General features: G+C 46.4%; 1 protein-coding gene across 1 annotated transcript in view; it reads right to left on the reverse strand.

Annotated features, from left to right (window-relative positions):
- Window positions 1-6,079, reverse strand: part of PDZD2 (PDZ domain containing 2) — a 271,445-nt gene extending 265,366 nt beyond the window's left edge. The window contains exon 1 of the mRNA XM_012640510.1: window positions 6,065-6,079. The gene's annotated coding sequence lies outside the window, so the exon portion shown is untranslated. The remainder of the gene's footprint in view (window positions 1-6,064) is intronic.
- Window positions 6,080-20,361: the final 14,282 nt, after the last annotated feature.

Here is a 20,361-nt window from a genome sequence, read left to right on the forward strand (position 1 = left end):
ATCTACCTGCCTTTATTTCTACCCCAGAAGACAGAAATTTGCTCGTCCTTATTTTTCTACAGACACTGGCTTTCCCTTTTCTTTGAATCTGAATAAAAATAGCTCTACATTAATGTTTGTTGATAAAGTATCAAAAATAAATTTACCCCTCCCTCTGGAAAAAACCTCCCTATTTAAACATCCTCAGAGCCACAAGAAAAAGCACATGGTGTTCAAACTGCCTTATGCATTTTTCTTTGGAACATGAGCAAAGGCAGAGGTCTGAGCCCCCTGGCATCCTGGAGGCACAGAACCCCACAGCCATGGGCAGAGCCCTGTACCAGCCACACCCACCCTGCCCTCATGCACTTCACCTTTCCTGCCACCTTTCCCTCCAGTGACTACTGAGCTGGTTCCCTGGCCCCCAGGGTGGAGTCCCACTCTGAAAACTTTCTGCCAATGCTGCCTTCTCCTGTTTCCAACATTTCCGTAAACCTATAAATCAACTGTTCAAAAGAGGGCTAGGGGCCTGACTCTGGACTGTTGACTCTGGAAAAAGTGAACTTGTGTCTCAGGGATTCTAAGTGGTACAGTAAAGCCACTAGAAACTAATTAATAACATCTTCAATCCACCAGCAAAGACATAACTAAAGTAGTGGATGGCTTCAAGCCAGGGGCTCTTATTCCAGTACAGCAAGACAGAAACATAATAAAGGTGGACAAGAAACTATAATATGGATTAATCATGGATGCAAATAAAAACAAACACATGAAACTGGCAAGGGCATGAAAACAGACGTACCAAATTGTGGCCAATTCGTTCCATAAATATTTACTGAGTTCTACTACCCTGTGCCAGGCATTACCACAAGTTGCTAAAAATACAAACTGAACAAGTTCTGTTCTTGCATTCGAGAGATTCCCAATCATCCTACAGACAGACACAAAAATAACTTAAGATGAACGTGAAAGGCTGAAAGAATTTACAAAGTGGGAGTCAGGGGTGATAGAAGCCATTGACGTGAGCCCAGTGGTATGAAACCCTCAGAGTAAACACGCGGGTGTTGTATTCATACCATGGCAAGAAGGGCTGGCATGGAAGCTGGGAGGTGAGTGTGCAGGTGTAGGCTGGGGCAGGGTGCATCTGCAGTGACCTGTTCCAAAGGGCTTGATTTTCCTACCGTAGGCAATAGGTTTTAGTTCAGTGGTGGTTTTTTGGTTTTTGGTTTTTGGTTTTTTTTAAGCAAGGGAGTGATATAACCAGATTTGTGATTTGATTTTAGAAAAGTATCATTATGAGAAAATGTTCACCATAATACATGAGGAAGAGGGCTACAAAGTAGTTTTGTTTTCATTTTTAAAAACAGAATCAATATGTAGTCTCTCTAAAGGATATTCACTAAAATAACTTTTCATTTCAGCAAAGGAAATCTATTAGTGGTTTTTTACCTTTAAATGTCTGGATTTTCTAAATGCTTATGAACATATACAACTTTTTGAATTTAAAAAAACAGTGGGGAGTGGGGTAGGGACACGAGTGGGATGCCCAGGGACTGAGCGAGACCAGACTGCAGGGAGGCCAGTTGGAAGACTGTCCTCATAGCTCAGGTGTGATCCAGGGACTCCTGGAGAGGGGAGTGGCAGTGGGAACAGGGGAAGGGCCAGCATCCTGGGCAATTTCAGAGGCAGAGTTGATGACTCTTGGTGACCACTTGGAATGAGGTTGGTGGAAAGGGGACAGAGAAGAGGAGGAGTCAAACACGCCCCATGGGACGGGACAGACTTGAGCTCACCCGACAGAAAAGCTCTGTCCTTTGCCTCTTGCACTCCAGAGCTCTGAACATGGCCCTCTTGTTGTGGCTCCAAGCCAGACTTCTTGCCTTTCTCTGTCCACGCCAGCTAGCTACAGCAGAGACAATGGCCAAGTCTTTTCTTCTTACTGTGGCGGTGCACTACCTCCTCGCCCAAGCCTACCTACAGCATGCTGCCCCCCACATTGGAAGGGGCCTTAGTCCAAAACTCCATGTCTAAATCTGCTGGGCCTGGGAGAGCTAGGTTTGTTATCCAAAGCTCAGCTTCTTTGAAGGCAATTAAAACCCCAGTGTGGGAGACCTTTGGCACCAGCTACTTTTTTTTCCACCTAGCAGACTCTTAGCACAGATCTAATAGTCCACCAGCTTAAGGAGACCAATGCATTACCCCAGAGCCAAGGGGGAGATGACTCTGCACACACACTGCCGCTCTGTGAGTGCAGCTCTCCACTCGCTCTTCCCCTTCCAATTTCCCAAAGCTCCCATTCAACAAGGAATGGATCTGATTAGGAAGTTTTACTTGGGCCAAACAGTTGCAGCCCTATTCTCATCAGACAGACAGGAGTGGGGGCCAATTTCGACTAGAAAAGCCAGAGAAAATGAGTGACAACTATAGAATTGAGCTGGCTAGGCCAAGGAGGAGCTGCAAAGGAGAAAATTGTCTCAATTAAGTCAAATCCATCCTCAGATAATGAACTGTAGAATCAGTTCCAAGCCACCAAACTGCCTTTTGCTTAGTCACATTAATCTGTCATCTTTTCAACTATGTTTCTATTCCTGCCACCTAATAAAAAAGTACGAGTCCACTGCCCACTCATGCAAGGGTCTACAGAACATGAGAAACGGGCAAATTCTAACTAGAGAACAGTATTTGTGATTGGCTGAATAGGCTATGACCCAGCTCCAGATTCCCAAAGCAAAACAATTTTGACTCAGAAAAATAATTTGATAAAGACAACTTTCAAAAGATTAGGCATAAAGACTTTTGTACCATATTGTGAGGAAGAAAGGCTAATTAGAAAACAAAATTTAGTTGGCGGTGTGCTGGAGTTGGCTCTTGCTGGTTCCCAAGAGCTGATTGTTAAATTTTCAGGAAGTTTGCAAGCTGGTTGACATCATGTTGGTACTTTGAAATCAGCCATGGTGGGAGTATTTACACCATGGAAATTGGCAAGTGCTACAAATCAGGATGGCCCCTCCTCACCAGCTATTTGTTAAACATTTAACAGCACACCACCAAGTATGATGTCATTCCATTTTTACAGTTCTGTTTATATGCGCATTGAGATGTGTGTGTGTGTGTGTGTGTGTGTGTGTGTGTGTGTTTAAAAAGTCAGTAAGTAAAGTAGCTAAAACATTAAAACACTAACTGTTTTAATTCTGAGTGGTGAGACTAACAAGTAGATTTTATCTTCTTTGACTTTATTTTTTTTTTTTCCAACAGCAAACATGTACTCTTTACACAAAGCCAACATTTTGACAAAAGGGAGAGGGAGCAGTTTCTTTTCCTTCTAAGCTCTCTGATTTCCACCTTTTCTCTCCTCCTTCTTCTTTATTCTCCACCTGCCCTGGCCTCCCAGGTTTTTATTCTCTTTGTAGAGTGGTACTGAAATCCCAACACCTCTACTACGCCCAGGCAAAGCAGAACTCCAGGCAATGAGAACAAGTGAGTTCTGTCTGCAGGAAGAGAGCCCCAACTCTACCCACACCAGGCTCAGCAGCTGGGTGAATTGGCATCTGGACCTCTGCCCTAGGCACAAAGCTGTTATTGGTGATTTAACAAAGGAGAGATGATCAGCTGTAAATAACAGGAGTATCAGCCTAGGTGACCCCAGGGCCCTTGGACGGGACAACACCATTCCTCTAGGTGTCCATATCAGCTTTCACCAGATGATTCCTGTTGTTTGTAGAGCAGGCTCATCACTCTCAACACTTCCGCATCTATCATCTCATCGTATCCTTGCCATAGCTGTGTGTTCTCCCTATTTGACAGACACATAAACCCAGGCACACAAAGTCCAAGTGACTTGTCCAAAGTCACATAGCCAGGAGCAGAACTGGGACAACAATCCAGGTTTTAATTCTAAATTCCAGGGTTTTTTCACTAGACTGTATTGAATATGTCATGAAACCTCAAATTTCCCGCTATACAGTCAGAATGAACGCTGAGCTCTCATTATCTCATAATTAAATGTCTAAGAACATTTTCAAGTAAAGGAAAGGGGGCTATTAACGTGAATTTGACTTGGTTTTGGAACCAGTTTATGGTCTGTGCAGGAAGGTAAGCAAAATTCCACCTTGTTTTGTCCTGCTTGCCACACCCTCCCTGTGTGAGAGACTTTGACGTTGGGTGACTGTTAGTATTACTGCTGTGTTGCTGCTCGATGGCTTTCACATCCTAATCCCACCGACTGTGACCCTCAAGACACACCTGTTGCCTCCAAATTCCTGTCTTCTCACAAACAGGAGAAGGCTAGGACAAGAAGGGCTGTCTAACACTTCATGGGACATTCCCAAGCAGACAGTGGACAACATGTGTGTCCGTGGTCTCCTGGCTCCAGTTACCTAACTGGCCTGCAGATACCTCTGGTTGGTCTGTGATTCATGGAAAGGCTTGACCCTGTGCAGATGTGACCCTTCTAAAAACAGAAGGGGCCCTCCAGGCAAAAGTGTCTGGGAACCCTGAAAAAAAGGCAGCACTGAATCCAAAGTCTTGTTGACTAACCTTCTGAGATAGAAGATAAGTTTAAATTTTATCCAATCCAGTGTCTTCTAATGTTGCTGCTGGGAGGTCAAGGAATCACCTTGATACGTGAGACAGGGGCCAAGTAGTTGGGGCTCAGGTGCCCAATCCTGCTCCTCCCCCAGTGCCAACTGGACAGAGAGTACCCACTCTTATTGATTTAGACATTGACTTTCCACATCAAAATCATGGTTTAAGAAAGGGTTCCAGTGCCCCAAAAATAGTACGTTTGAAAACCACTCATCGAATCTGATGATCTTATTTAATAGGTTGAAAAAATTGAGGTCCAGAGAGCAAAGGCCACCCAGACAGTGAGTGAAGGAGCCAGGTCTTCCCACTACACTCAGTCTACTCTTGCTTCAACTGTCCTTCAGCTTGGCAGGAAGTCATGGGCTCATGAAATACTCCCGTCTTTTCCATCTACTACTGCTTTTGCTCTTGCTCTTGCTCTTGCTGGTGAGGAAACGATCATTTTCAATTTTGGTCTAGGCTCCAGTACCTGCACTTGCCTCCCTGTTGACTTAGATTTCCTGTTCATGGACCCTGGCCAATCCAACAGCAGACCTGCCGGACCCGGTCTTAACTCCACATCCTCTGCCTCCCCACACAAGGCAAATCTGCACCAACTTTGGTGGCCCTGGGAGCTGCCAAAACAGCCGCATCAGCCCTGGATGTAATAGATTATAATATATCCAGTGTCCCATGCACAGTATGCCCTGACGCAGTGTTACTAATGATGCCAGCGATAAGTTTGGCGATGACAAAGTAGCTGTGCACAGATAAACACCAAAATATACTGCAACATCCACACAAAGACAGATCCCTCCAAGAGTTCTGGTAGTTACATGGATATTAAAATAGTCTCACAGACAGTCCCTATCACTCTCTATTTCCTCATTTGTCAAATACAGAGTAGCAGAACTGTATCTATTGTCACAGAGGTTCCTAATTTACGCACAACAAATACATTTGACTTAAAGCTCATCTCCAAGCAGTTTGATGAAATCGTGCTTATTTGCACAACCGAAGAATTTTCCCTTTACACACTGCATCACTGCAGTGTTTCCATAAACAGCAAGCTTCCCTAATGGTTCGACCACACACTCTTCTTTACAAAGAAAAAGCATGCACATTTTCAAGACCACAACTCCTGCAAAAAGTGACATGCACTTGAATGAAAAATATGAGTGAAAGAAAGTAAAAAGACAGAGAACTAGATCTAGAGCTAAGACCATTCATGGCATTTTGACTTTTTTCCTAAAGTTGAGGCTTTACAGCAGAGAAACTGCCCTGGTTTGGTGCTTTGCACATAAAGCGTCCCTGTGGAGTCCATGTGTGTAGAGCTCTCTAAGCTGCTGGGTTCCATTTATACCAGGCTCCTCTCGGGTGGCCATTGCTTGGTAGTAGCATCTCCTTCAAGGAATCTGGCCTGGCCCAAGAAATCCCACAACCCTAAAGGCCAGCGGAGTTAGAACAGATTCTGGGCACCCTGAGTATTCTAGTTCTGTTTACAGTTCCTGACTCCACCGACAGCCAACAGCAGCCAGTGAACTTGGAACTAGGCGTGGCCTAGGGTAACCTGGGACTGCGGCTACTCAGGATGAATTCCCCAATCCCAGACAAGCCCCCCTAAATACGCTCTTCCAATCCCAAAGCCTGCCATTCAACTGCAAATGAAATTCTCTTTGAAGAACACACAGGGAATCCTGTTCAATTGGCTCATAGGCTCTCTGTTGTCTGTGGTATCTCTGAGCCCGGCTAAGGGAGGTTTTCTTTAAACCTGTGGGAGACCTGAGAGTGCAGGGATGGTGTCAGACCCCAAGCCTCTGACAGCATCGGCTTGGCTTAAGAAGCTGTGGTAAAACTAAATTATCTGACATTTTCTTCTTCATCCTCTTTTATTTTTCTTCCACAAACAGAACGGGCTCCAAATGTGACCTACTTTCCATTTCTTTGTGATTATGCAGAACTCACAAAGCTTGTTCTTCAGCCTGACTAATATTTTCAGTGACATGCTTTTCATCTTGCGGAAAAGAAGAGTCCCCGTCAGCCTGCCAGAGCACGTAAGTCTCAGTGAAATGACCGATGAGGACGGACGAGTTACAAAGACTTCACTCAGGGACACATAAGAGGCTCTAATGGAGCACAAAAACAAAACAAAACAAAACAATAACAAAATCCAGATCTGGCCCCTTGAAAGTAATTAGCATTTAGCCTGAAAGTTTTCATCAACAAGAACCACGATGTTATTGATGCGCTAAGTGACTCTAAAGTTCCTCACCGCAGCCCAAGTCCTGTAACTCCAGACTCTGTGGCCTCGGCCTGGAATCCTGCCGCGCTCCAAAACCCACTCAGGCCCTTCCAGACTCTGCATTTTGCATTAAAAATTAATTGACTTCTTCCAACTCTTCAGTGATTCAGAACACAACGGGGTTTTAAAGGATTGGGAGGAACAATTTAAAAATAAAAGCCAAGCACCCGGCTTGAGTGGAAACCTAGCTCTATTAGTCAAAATTAAGTTGGTATTGACTTTTCTGCCCTATTTTTACCTTGGAGGCTATGCATTTTTTTAATGTCTGATCTGCTGTCCTTTTCTGACATCGAAATTCCAAATTCCAGTTGGTAATTGGGAAACATTTACTTGGTGACTTGAGAAACGTCACTGCTGGCCAGAAACTCTGGCACTGGGACTTTGATCCAAAGCTTCGCTTTTATCCTCAGTGAGGTGAAACAGAGCTTGCTAAATGTTTACCAGACAAATTGTTCAAAACAGAAACAGACTTACAGCCTTGGGATCCAACTGTGTTTGCTTCCCTCCAGGTTAGTTCGGCTTCAGGCCACATTCGGGCTATCTGGTCAACGCGGACTTAAACCGAAGCCTCACAGCCTGAGGAGTCTGGAAAAATCACCGTGCTGTGTCCCAGAGGGGCTCACTAGTTGCATCTGGCCTCGAAGGATGGGGATCTCCAGCTTCCTGAATATACCGCCTCCCCTGCAAACTTGATTCCATCTGCACTGCGGGTAAATAGTTCAATTCATTCACTCATTCATCCTGAAAGTATTTACTGACACCTCGGGGCAGCACTGTGCTCAGCACAGGGAACAGGAAGGTGAACAAAACAGACGTCGTCCCGCCTTTAGGGGATCTGTGAGGGTAAAGACAAAGACAAGGATTCCCGGTGTTGGAACAGGGGAAGTAGAGGGTGCTATTGGCTCTTAGCCTCTGCCTCACCCCTCTTCCTACCTGAGGCTCCCCAGCCCTCCACCCTTGTCCCTGCTCAGCACCACCAGTAATCCCTGGTACAACTGTGACATTCGGCAGGGAAGACTGGAGAGCTGCTCAGTGTCATACCCTTTGACTCAGCGTCAATGCAGCCTCATCACTGCTTAAGTCCTGATCGTGTCCCCAGTTCTAACCACTGAAGCCTCATCTATCTCTAGAGCCAGCTCCTGTCATAGCATCTGGAATATCCATCACCCTGTCCCTTCGACTGATGGCTGGAAGGTGTCCCAAGCTGCCTGCCAGCCTGCTCTTCACCAAGTTCCACCAGCATTTGGAGACATTGGAGCCAACTATTTGCCTGAACCACAGTGTGCTGTTGCTGGACTCTTTTGACATGAAACTTCCCCTACTTTACCTCGGTGGAGGGACCTAACTCCAGGTCCTGGTTCTGCGCAGTTGGCACCTCCCACCCTCTTGCCATTGGCTGGGCCGAGCCTCCACATGCGGTGACAACCCTGGAAGGAAGAACTGGCCTCACAGGGCAAAAGGCTGGCTCATAAGGAAGAAGCTATTCCAAAGGAATGGTCTGGTTGTTCCCAATTTATTACTCTGCCTTGAAATACGTTACCAAAAATATTTGGCAAGGAATCTCCCTACTTAAAATGGAACGAAGTGAAAATGGCTAAACAACAGTTGGCACGAGGGACTCGGATAAATCCCCTCAAGAGGTATGGCTGAAGGAAAAACTGGGGGACAAGCCAGGAGCCACCTTCTCAGGGTCAAAGAAGATCATGCATGGAAATTGAGGTGCTGGAGGACGGACACTGAGGCACCGTCAGGTGACCCAGCTGTTGGACTCCGCCCAACAGTAACTGGCCAGTAGTGTGACCATGGCAATTGCTTCAACTCGCCGGGCCTCAGGTTCCTCATCATTGACACTGCAGATGACAAGGCCACCTAAAAGCTGTAATAGTCTTCATCTTATTTCAAGCTGACAGACTGATCTTTTATAAAATGACGTCCAAATGGGTCAATTTCTTCAAAAATCATCATGTAAAAGAGAAATGAATATAAGGATTTAAGTCATATGTATTAGTTTGAAAGAGCAATGAAAAATGAAAGTCTTAAAATGAGGAAATGAGGAACAGGTATACAGTGGCAAAACACATTCTACTGAAGGACAGCTCCCAGAGCTACTATGCCGGAAAGCGCTGCCATTATCAGACACCTTTGAGAATGGCTGTCTATGCCATAGACTTCTTAAGGTCTCTGAGAAGTCCTGTACTGTAGAAAGCTGTTAATGGTTTAAATTAGAGCTTTTAAAACTTGACCATAAAACTCTTTTTTTAATATTTAATCTATTAACATCTCTCAGATGTGGACATCTGAGTTTCACACTGTGAAAAATAATACTACAAAGGAAGTGGGTTTTTTGTTTATGTCTTAAACATAAAGAGCCCAGCAAAAAATGAGTAGGCAGAATCTTAATTTATCATTTTTAAACCTGAGTGACAGCTCAAGACTAGATGCCCATTCAAAGCTGTGGCTCGCTTGGTCTTCTCTGTCTCCCCCACTGACTGGTGGGTCACTGCAAAGGTACTGTTCAGCTGGGCAAAGACCCTAGTCTTTGCCAGACATCTCTTGTGGAGCCCCAGGACACACAGCACGCTGTCAGCAAACCAGCCAACACAGGACTAAATCACGGGGATGTCTTCTGACCTCAGGGACGTGCCTCCGCTTGCTCGGAGATGCTCCTGGACAGCTAATTGCTTTCCAGTTGAGGCTACACAGCTTTCTCACATCCATTATTCCCCAGGGTCATATTTTCTCAAGCTGCATTTTTCAAAGTCTAGAGCAGGAGGAAGAGGGAAAGAGAGAGAGCAGTGGTGGGCAGGAAATTGCTTCTTATCTTCATTATAAGTTAAATTACCATCCTCAAAATCCTTCACTTAACAATAAGCAGACCTTTCCCAATTATAGCTTTTGGGTTTCAGGTTGAAGGTTGAGGCTGCAAACTAGAAGGAAGTGTGGCCACCAATGTTTCGGGAGAAAGGAAGAGCTCATCTATCGAGAAGGAGGTGTAGTTTCCCCTCCAGGGCTCTGATAATCTGGTCACCATCAGCAGCAGTGCTGAAGGAAGCCAGCAGTCCTCAGAGGGGCGGTGTGGATGGGGTCCTGGCTGCGACTAGTGGGGGGTGCTAAGGGACAGAGCTGTCAGCAATTGAGAAAAACAGGTCAGTCTGCCCTCTGCCTCTGGGCTAGTCTGAAGCAACGGTAACGATCTCACCAAGGCGATCCAGGAAATCAGACAGAGCATCAGGGCACCTGCCAAAGGAACACACGATGAAAAATGGCCAGAGGAAGAAAAACACAGAACATGAGTCTGAGATAGCATGAGATGGGCATGTTGACAGGCGAAGATTTTTTTTCAAGGAAGAGAATGTTTCTAGGAGAGGAAACAAAAGTCTTTTCTACCATCAGATTCCCTGAACTCTCCTAAAGAAGAGGAAGAAGGTTTTGTTTGTTGTTTGAATCTTTAATGTCTGTAGGCGGGGCTTTAACTTGAGGTTGTCCTCTCCCTGTGAGGCAAATATTCCAGAGGTTCTGGAAGAGCTTTTGGACATCTGATCTAGAGGCAAATCCTCAAGGGCTTATCTCCTACCCTTGAGACCTGAAGGTTTGAGAGGGAAAAATAAAGATGAAGGGGGTTGAGGGAGGAAAACAAGAAACTGGCATTCTGAACCCTTACAGGAAAGCTATTATCTGGGGTCCCCAGATTACTTTCAAGTCTAAAGGAAGGAAAGAGTTAAGAGTCTCTGGGTCTCCTTTTTTTTTTTTTCAAACGGGTTGCATCATGCTTTACTACTTTATCATATGAAATGTGACTCTCAGGTGGACCAACAAAGAGAAGGGAATGAGCCGTGGATGGAACTGTATAAAGACTTCAGGTCCCTAAGTCCACGTGCTCCTCCCAAGCAAGGTGGACAGACATTCGCGATGGGCAGCAGGCGCCCTCTTCGGGGGCTCTGTAGCTTGGCTTCCTGAGCCTGCTGTCTTTGGTATCCCAGGGCCAGACCATCCCACGTGTATGTAATAAATAACCTTCTGGGCTTGGCTATTTTGGTGCCTTTGGTCAAGTCTGAGCTCACTACCCTCAGGGAACCAAGGTCTCCGCTGTGACCTCTTACACATCGATCTTGTGTTTTATTAGGACAGGGCTGCCTCCTTTCCTTTATTTTCGAATTTTTTGAAGATTGCTTGCCATGGTCACTTCCAACCTGTAGTCAGATGGCTGGATTCCATGGGGCTGGTTAAGCGCTCACCTGAGTTGCGGAAGGCTCTTAACTGGTTTCTGGAGTTTTCACAAAGGGTACTAATCTGGGTGTTGTTGTTGAGTCACTGTCTCCACGGGTGAAGGAGGGTCTGGAGCTACCTATTCTGCTTTCTTGCTGACATCACAACCGCTGAGACTCCTCAAAGTTTCCACGTCCCGAACATCAAATTATATTTAAGTACACACATATGTCATTAACATTTATATGAGGAATTTGCCCAAGTGGTTCTTTGTCTCTTAGTTGTTTCCCTAAGAATTTGTAAACATCATTCCCTCTTTGTGGTAGGTGGTTGTTTTTTTGAGGTTCATGAGTTTCTATATTTCTTTCTGGACTGCTCTAAACAGGAAGCCGCATAGCCATGGAGGACAGAGTCCCATGGCTGAAGCAGACAGTGCGCTGCGAGCTGGGGACAGGCTAGAGGAAAGGGTTTCCTTAGCAAGCTGTCAGCCTGATGCCAGAGGACGAGGGAGGCTGCACCCTGGCATGGAGGTGCTCTGTGGGCAGGAGCCAGGGTGGGCTGGTGCCAGCAAGATTCCCCCTGATACTAAGAACTACTGAGGGCTGCACTCAGAGCCCTTCAGCTTCCGAGAACACAGATAATGACATCTCAGTCGCTGCCCTCACAAACCAGTAACTCTCATTCGAACAAAAAAGACATTTCTGATTTCTAATAACTCCCTGAAGTGCTTAAAAAATCATATTCTTAATTACCTGCTTCACTGAGCTCCCTGATTTCAGTCAAATTACTCCCAGTTTGCGCATTGCTGGGGGGAAGCGTATGATGGTGGGGTGGGCACACGAGAGGGGCTGAAAATGTCCACAAATGTCAGGCCAAGTTTAAACAGCTGAAGGGAGCTCTCCAAACAGAAATGACACTAGAGAAAGCAGACTGGCTGATTTCTCCAATTCAACACTCCTTTAAAATCTCCTCCCTCCCCAATCCCGATATTATTTGATGCTTCCATCTAATGAGCTTTGATTTGTGGCCAGTTACTGCACCCAGCCAGCTGCACTCAATAGCCAGCATGGCAGGCGGCTTCCGTGGAAGTCAATGCCCAGCTGCAGACTGGTTCGAGTGTTGAACAGTCACTAAAGGGAAGGAAGGGCCTACTCCGGTGTAAGAAGCGCCCATATCCCTTCCTCAGTTGGGGTTTCCAAACTTTTGGAAGGTAAATCGGGCATCAGAGACATTGACTTAGCAGGAAGGCAAACACCATGGCACTGCCAAGGTAGTGAATTAAGGCTGGGAAACTGAAGACGAGGCATCTGGGTGAGGCTTGCTCTCTCCACCGATCGCTGCCATGGTGGGGTTACACTGACAGCTCAGAGGGCTGGATCTTTAAGACCAATTGGTGGTCACCCCACTGGGTCAGCCCCTGGCCTTCAAAGAAGAAACACACAGCTGCGAAACTCTGACAAGAATTAGCCTTGATCAAACAAATGTTGGCAAGGATGAGGAGAAACTACAACCCTCGTACATTGCTGGTGGGCATGTAATCTGGGACTGCCGCTGTGGAAAAGTTTGGCAATTCCTCTAGAAGTTAAACACAGAATTACCATGTGACCCAGCAATTCCACTCCTAGGTACAAAGCCCAGGGAATTGAAAACAGGTGCATAAACAAAAACTTAAACCTGAGTGGTCACAGCAACACAGTTCCTAACCAGCCAAAAGGTGGAAACAATCCAAATCTCCATCAACTGATGAAAGAATAAACAAAATATGGTATATTCAGACAGTGGAATATTATTCAACCATAAAAATGAATGCTATACCAATACATGCTACAACATGGATGAACCTTGAAAACATGCTAAGTGAAAGAAGCCAGATACAAGAGGCCATATTTTGTATGATTCCATTGATATGAAACATCCAGAATGGGCACATCCATAAAGACGGAGAGTAAATCAGTGGTTGCCAGGGGTTAGGGGGAGGGGTAATGGGAATGACTGGTTAATAGGTATCAATTTCTTTTTGGGATAATGAAAAGTTCTGGAACTATACAGTGGTGATGCTTGCACAGCTGTGTGAAATGTACTAAATGGCACAGAATTATACACTTACAAATAGTTAAAATGGTAAGTTTTATATTTCATGTATTTTATCACACACAGAACACGTAGTCTTGGTTAATTATGTCTGCCTCACCTCCAGTACCCTGCCTTTCTCCCTGCGTCTGCTGGTGTTGACTTCTGACTTTTACCTACGGGCTGGGTTTCTTGGACTCTATATATTTAGTATGGATATTGTGTCAGTAATTCTTCAGGGGCAGGTCTGGGTATTGTGCCAATGATTTCCCAGAGTCTGGCCCTGGCCTCCGCACACTCATAGCAGGGCTTTCAGCTGGGTGTCTCACTCTGACACACAACCAAGAGAATGTGGTCATCACTTTAGTCTAATATTGCTGCTGCTGTATTCATCTGGTCTTTACAAAAATACAAATAGAGGCCAGGTTCAGTGGCTCACACCTGTAATCCTAGCACTTTGGGAGGTCAAGGTGGGAGGATGGCTTGAGGCCAGGAGTTCAAGACCAACCTTGGCAACACAGCAAGATCCTATCTCTACAAAAAATTGAAAACTTAGCCTGGTGCGGTGGTGTGCACCTGTAGTCCTAGCTACTCAGGAGGCTGAGGCAGGAGGATTCCTTGAGCCCAGAAGTTTGAGGTTGCAGTGAGCTATGTGATGACCCCACTGCACTCTAGTCCTGGCGACAGAGTGAGACCCTGTCTGGGGAAAAAAAAAAAAAATAGAGTCTATTCTATTACTCTGCTCATGGCTTAAAAAATTAAAAATCATCAGATGTATGACAGTTATCCAGAAGCTTTGTCTAAATGGTAAGGGGCCTCATGTATTGGTGCCTCAGTACAAGTGCTCAGAACTTCTTAGTTATGCTGATGCCATGAAAGATTTTGAAGGAGTTAACTAACTTTGAACACCTCCAGAAAGTCAAAACTGTATAATAAATCAGGATGTATGAATTGGTGGACTCTTAATATTTAAATGGAATTTCCCCTGTAACATTTAACCAATTGGCATGAGATTTGGAAAGCAAAAATAGAAATGGTCATCAAGGTACAGTGTACACAGGATCCCATCAGATGCCTATTAATCCAAATGTCCAGAGATTCTGGGGCAGGAGGTTTCCATAAGGTCTCTTGGGCTCTTGTACCTGATTCCTTAATGTCTTCTTCAAACCCTCCCACAGTCAGTTCCAACTTGTCCACAAACTTAGCCCTCTAACCTTCTGGGAACTCTGGACCCCAACATCCCTCCACTGCCCCAACCGCTCCCAAGTAGTGATCTGCTGGGAGACTGTATTGGGGTCACTCCTGAGCCCTTAGCTCTCTCAGTTTCCTCTCTGAGACCTCGCACCTAAACTTCAGCATGATATTTCCAACTACTTTTAAGACATCTCTGGTACCATGCTATGCCATCACTTCCAACTAATGTCTCCAAAATCTGGACTTTTAGAATTGCCCCTCAACATTCTCCTAATTATTCAAATTCTTGTCTTTATGTTTTACTTTTTCCCTCCCCCTTGTCCCCCAAACTCTATGTCTTCACTTCAGAACATCTCTCAGATATTTTTTTCTTTCTCTGCTTCCACTGCTACCACCCCATTTGGAAGAGTCTGGCTCTTCTCCCTCTCCCTGCAATCAGTCACCAGACTAATATTCCAGACTAAAACACCACTGCTGTTATTGTTTTTGCATTTGGGTGGCTTTCCACTGTGGTTGCTTTCCCATGTTATCTCCCCCAAAATTAAGAGCCTACAATGTCACATTTGAATTTTCTGTGCTGGTCTTCAGGAGCCTTTACAATTTGACCCCAGGTTTCTACCCCATGGCTTCTAAATAGCACCCCCACCACCGCTCACCTTCCCCAGGCTGAGTGAACACATTCCCATCCCAGAGCTTCCGCCCAACAGTCGGCTTCTGCAATGCTCTTCCTCCCTCCTCCACTCTATCATTCATTCAACAAATGGGTCTTGCAGCTACGCTGTGCTGGGGACTTTCTAAGTGCTTACGACGCAGCAGTGGACAAAACAGTCAAACATCTCTCCCTTGGGACGTTTCCAGTCTATTGCTCCACAACCCATATCCATCCCCATTATTCAACATCCACCTCTAGTCCCACTTTCTCCCAAAGGTCCTCACGATAACCCTAGGAACGTCCAATTTCTCCCTTATTTTCACTGTTCATAGCACTTACTGTTGGCAGTGAACGCCTTGGCTCACAATCATATACTGCCTTGAATTGTTCTCTGATTATTCCCCTTGGCTTGTTTCATGAAACTTCTGAAATTATTTCATGCCAGGAACTGTGTTTGTTCATTGTGATTCAAGCACCTAACACGCTGTCAGCACATTTCCTGAGAATTATGCTAAGTGCACTGTAGATGCTCAATAAATTATATGTTTTAATGCAGTTGTGCCTGAATTCAACATACAAGCCACCAGCCCAATGGCCACTTTATTAATTAAGGGCAACTCTCCTCCCACTCCTGGTCTGCTTCCTTAAAGAGGGGCCAACAAATACTTCCCCGCTTTACTGGGAGCAGGACGTCCTCAAGCCTCACCTGCACGGTGCTCCGCAAATACAGAGTCCTGAGGTTGGAAGATGCTGTAAACCACATCTCCTTTTGGAAATTCATGATGCATATACTCATATTTGATCATCTTTTTCTGAAGGCATCAGAGTGAATGACAAAGACACAGTCCCTGCTCTCACCAAACGTACCCCATTCATAGTTCTGAAAAGTCCCTCAGTAAAGAGATTTTAGATGTTTATCTGTGTTTTCCCAAACCATACCCACCCCACCCCGTTTTGGGAGAATCGGCAACATTCCACGGGCCCACGTTGGACTCTGACAAGAGGGTCAGCAAATCAGACTAAGGCAAAGCTTTGGACAAAGGAACAAAGAATTTATCTTTTTATTTCCTACTAGGAAACTTCACTCCCCCTGAAGCCTCCAAGAGCCTGGTGTGTATGCACTAAGCTGCTCCAATGCATCCTTCTTTTCAAAACACACTGTGGTTATGAGTAGGGTGGTCACAATACACTCTAATTCTGCAGCAGCTAGTTCACACTGTTCCCTCCCAGCACCCAGAAATAACGACAATGGAAATGATGGGGGAAGCAGGCAGGGGAGTGGGTGGGCACCGACAGAGCGAGGTGGGGGCTGATGATGAGACCTGCCACTGTGCACGGGCTCTGGGAGTCTTGCTAATGGGATTAAAATTGGGGCAAAGCAAATGGCTCATCAGGGCGAGGACCTGTTGGAAACTGGGGAGGAGGAAGAGGAGGAAGAGGGAGTGGGAGGCACAGTCAGGCAGGCCCAGGAACACACCGTGACTTGGGCTGTGTGGGGAGGCGGGTGGGGAACAGCAGGGTTCCTTCTCCGACACTGCGTACCCTACCATTTTGCTTTCAAGGCAGAGGCCATACGCCTTCCGTACTCTGGGAACAAATGGGTAGATCCTGAAATGGACACATTTGCCTACCTGGGCTGCCTTCTCCACCCTTCCACCTCTGGAGAGTGAAGACAGAAGGGGCTGGTTAAGAGGAAGAAGGAAAGGAAGAAGGAAGGAAGAGAGGGAAGGATGGAGGGAGGCAGGCTCTTCCAAGGAACACATTTGGAAAACAGAACCAGAGGGTTTCTGAGTCCCTTCCCGCTTAAAGATGATGCATGATCATGGCTTGTATCAGGCAGGCCTGGCCAGAGCCCAAGTGTGAGGGTAAAACCTTCCAGGGGCCCATGCCCCACCCATCATGGCCCACTTTCCCTTCTGGAGCTTTTAGGAGCCACACGCCCACACAAACATGCTGCCCTCCCTCCTCCCTATTTGCAGGCCCCACGTGTGTCTGCTGAGCTCTGGGACATCCCTGCACTGAGGCACCTTCCTGGGCTGTAAGGCCACCCAACCCTAACGTCACCTTTACGTGCAGCTGTCACTCTCTCCAGCAGTTGCTGGGCGCGCCTTAAAGTAGGGAGCCTTCCAAGGTGCCTTGAAGCATTCGTGGATTCAACGCATCGTGTTGAGCCCCTGCTAAGTATAAGGCTCAGAGAAGATATAAGGTACATACGGGTTAAGGTCCAGGCCATCAAAAAGTTAGAACCCAGTGGGGTTGAGTGAAGGAGAAGGCACCTCCTGAATGGCACCTGAGAACCCAGAGGGCTCTTGGATGGAGCTGCCAGCTGCCTGTTGGATGAGAAGTGCAGAACAGAGGAGCCCCGCGATGCTGTGGCCAGAAGGGCCCAGACATGTGGAACGAATTAGGGAGGCAGACAAGAGCTGGAATTAACAGCATAATAAAAACAAGAGTTAATTCACCCTCAGAAGCCAGAGCACTTTATAGCACACGAGGCTGGGCTGGGCCCAGAGAAAAACAACAGCCCAGCACAGCTGGCCAGCCGCTTCGCAGGAAGGAAATGGGACAGAGTTGGCGTTGACCCTGCAGGTGGCAAGTCTCAGCCTGGACAGGGAAGCTGCTTCCAGTGTTCTGGCGTGGCTTGAACTGATAACAAAACCACCCGGCACGTTCTCTTTTTTTGAGACTCTTCCTTAAGCCAATTGGCTGTAACAGCCCCTGGTTACCTCCATTCACATATTCTCAATACACCGTAACCTACAGGCCCTGATTTGATACAAAATAAAATTCTAAAATGTTGATAGTGTGTTTCATTTTGTTTCTTTCTTCACGATTGCTTCATTAACTGGAGTGTGCATCAAATGCAGGGCTCTTCCAGCGGCCGCCCCAGGGAATGTGTGTCTTGCTTGGCCACCCAGCGTGGCCCACTTGGAAGGAAGGAGGCGCAGAAGGAGTGCAGACATCCCGTGGTGCCCCGCACTACCGTGGGTGCTGAGTCACCGCAGTGTCCCCAGGCCATCCCTGAGAGTGGCCCTGGCTGTGGTCCTGCAGGCCGCCCTTCCTTAGCTCTTCCTTCTTACGTTCAGATCCCCTGTTGGCTCCGTGGGGTGCCCAGTATCCTTCCAACACGTTCCTTTTCTTCTTCAAGTATCCAGAGGAGGCCTGTCATCCCCCAAACACTAGAGTGTCCCCACGGCTCACCTGGCAACCAGCCTCACAGCGGCCACAGGACTCTGTGTGAGCCTCAAGGACACAGCTGGCCAGCACCGGTGTGAGTCCTCCCAAGCTCCTTCCTTTTATTTAATTATTCACCAAATATTAATGAATAATAATATTCACTGGTAGGTGCTGGGGATGTGGTGATGATCAAACCAAAGATGGCCCTTATTCTCAGGGAGAAGACAGCCTTTGGCTCTTTCTCAGAGTGCATACACGGCCTTTAGAAAATTCTGAAATTTTCTCAACCCTACCTTCACCGCAGGCCTCATTGTCCAGGGTCTCTTAGGTCAGAGGTGAGCGCACAGCCCAGAGCCACGCCCAGGACCGCCGCCCCGCACAGGTACACCCGGGTCCTGGAGGGGCCAGGCCTGCTGCGTTTCCTGCAACCCACCCCTTCTGAGTGCTGCCTTTGCCATTCCCATCACAACTGGCCTGTCCTGTGTCCCATTCCTCTCTAGGTCAGGCATTTCTGGAGGTCCAAATTGCAGCCATCAACACATCAGTGGCCAGCAATTGTTCGAGTCTTTTAAGGAAATCTGAAGACATAGTCTTCCGTAGCTAATAACTAGATCCAAAAATACTGACCCTAATTCTCAGAATTGGAGTCAACATGGGCAGTTATCTACGGGCACCTCTAACCCTTGAGAGCAGCACACACCTGCTCACCCCGGCCCTGCTCCCTCACGGCACAGCCGGGCCAGCAGCCTCCATCGACTGTTAATCTGCCATTTAGAAGCTGTTACTCCATTTCACGGAGAAACCAGCAAATTGTTTCTGAAAAAGAGGGCATGTTTTCCCTTATCAATGAATCTATCACTTACGTTAGGTTCAGTCATTTGTAAGAATGTCTACTTTGAGAGAACAAAACCTGCAAAAAAGAAAAAAAACAACCAAAAAATAAAAAAAAAAAAAAAACCCTAAAGTGACAAAGATAGCGAAAGCCAACTGACGCATGGACTTGGAGCCTCCAGGAACCAAACGTTCTCATAAGAAGAGAGAAGCAAAATACGGCCATCTGATTAGCCTTGTTGCAAGTGACATCCGTACAAAATGGGGCATCCTACATGTGCTGCCTTCAAACTCTGTCACCGGAGTTTGACCAAAATGCTGGTCAAAATGGCCATCGCAGACTTCCAAGCCCAGAGAAACTTCTTCAGGCTCAATGTTTCCGTTTTTACCCCCACCCATTCTTCCCACATTATAATTCGCTCCCATCTACAACAAAAACAAAAAACCATCCAGAAACAGTGGTCGAAGCAAAGGCAGCTCAGAAACCAACACAAATGAGGAGCTGCTTGTCACTGACGGTGAACCAGACCACAAGTTCTGAACATCCGTGGTTTGCCCAGAGGGTGGACCCTGGGAAACGTGCACAAGGCGGCCATCAGTCGGCCACGGACTGCTGCTACCCTGTCATTGACTCTGCCGCCTGTAATTTTCAAGCAGGATGCCCCACATCACACAACATCAACATCCTTCTCTGCGCTTTTTATAACATAAATGCTGAGTTTTCGCTGAACAAGCCCTCACTTGTCCAAGCCTCAGTTAGTGTGTTGTATAACATATGTAGATTGGTATTTTTATTGACTTTTGAAACACACCAAATGTTTAAGGAGGAGTTTGGTGTCGTTTCACAGAAACACTTAAGTTATCCGCTGCAAGCACTGGAAGGGACTTTCATGATCCTGTAATTTAACCTACTCCTCTATCCAAGGGAGGAAATGAGGTCAGGAGAGGCGAGTGGGTTTCCCATTTAGGTATACGCAGATCATTCTAGAAAGAGTTAAAATCAGAATCCAGGCTCCCTGACTTCTAAACCAGAGCTCTTTTCACTCAGAGACCAAAAAACAAGATGTAATCATTTAAAGGCAGGCTCTGTTGGCTACGGTAAGAGAAAAGGAGAAAAAGTTGCTTAAAGTACAGAAAGAAGCCTGAAGCTTGGTGATAGTCAATTAAGTTAATATACCCTCCCAATTAAACCTTCCGAGCAGAAACCAAATCACGGAATTTGAGTTCCTCTGCTCCTCTTCCAATAAATCCTTAATGAGCTGTGAGGAGACCCAAAGGTGAAGAAACACGAAGAAGACAAACAAGAGCCTTGAAAATCCACCCTCCAGCCCTCCATGCCCAGGGCACAAAGGGATGCCCATTGGTTGCCCCCTCCTCCAGTGGCCCG

This window comes from Propithecus coquereli, unplaced genomic scaffold (genome assembly GCF_000956105.1).
Source record: "Propithecus coquereli isolate 6110/MARCELLA unplaced genomic scaffold, Pcoq_1.0 Scaffold154, whole genome shotgun sequence".
NCBI classification, from domain to species: Eukaryota; Metazoa; Chordata; class Mammalia; order Primates; family Indriidae; genus Propithecus; species Propithecus coquereli.